Here is an 883-nt window from a genome sequence, read left to right as displayed (position 1 = left end):
AATTTTCTCTGAACGAGAACAATCCTAAGTGTGTGTTATCTTCGATACGAAAAGTTAGAGGACTGTCAACATATTCTCCATTAAATTATCATGAATTTTATCCTTTACACAATGCACAGCTACTCCGACATTCAAAGACACTCCCTTAGTTTTATGACTACCAGTGCCTGAAAAACCGGCGTGAGCAAACCATACTATCAGGCATCTGGTAAAGGACCATCGCCACAAAGTTCTCACTTATTCCCTGTAGTGGTAACGGTAACCGGCGTAGTAAGGATAGTAGTTGGGGTAAACGTGATAATATCTATTGTAATAGTGAGGGCGTTCGTGATAGCTGTAATGAGGTTCAGGCTCGGGTTCAGATTCGACTGATCTCTTGTTGTGACTGTAGTATTAATGTGGATAACCATAGTAGTGGTTGTAGCGATTGCTACTATAAGGGTAGCGATAGCCGTGGTTGTATCCATAGTGGGGATGGCCATGGTGGACTACCTGGTAACTATAAGTATTGGCGGAATCAGGGTCAGCTGCTGGTTCAGGGTTAGATTCCGGGGTTGGGTCAGCTGAGCGTTTAGTGAGGCCGTGAACTTGAGGTGCCACGAAGGAGGTGCCACACCCTGGATGCCTGGACACTCCATCGCCCTCCAGTGACTTGACATTGTGGTGGTGAGAATAATAGTAGTAGTAAGGGTAGTGGTGATTCTTGTGTGGTTCGGGATCGGCGTGTGTTATCAATGCCACTAGCAAACACACCAATACGATTGCCTGAAATCATTAATCAAACTCTTATAGATCAATTATTTCAGTGATACTTATTGTCACTAATCAATTTATAATTCATAAGAACGAAAATGGTGCAATAACATATGACCTGTATAGTAAC

General features: G+C 43.0%; 1 pseudogene; it reads right to left on the bottom strand.

The window, feature by feature from the left end:
• Positions 1–237: 237 nt before the first annotated feature.
• The window catches only part of LOC119590441, an 8,500-nt pseudogene continuing 7,854 nt past the window's right edge, over positions 238–883 (bottom strand).

Source organism: Penaeus monodon, chromosome 27, assembly GCF_015228065.2.
Source record: "Penaeus monodon isolate SGIC_2016 chromosome 27, NSTDA_Pmon_1, whole genome shotgun sequence".
Classification (NCBI taxonomy): domain Eukaryota; kingdom Metazoa; phylum Arthropoda; class Malacostraca; order Decapoda; family Penaeidae; genus Penaeus; species Penaeus monodon.
Note: the sequence above shows the minus strand (reverse complement) of the source record. Positions and strands in the feature narration are given on the sequence as shown.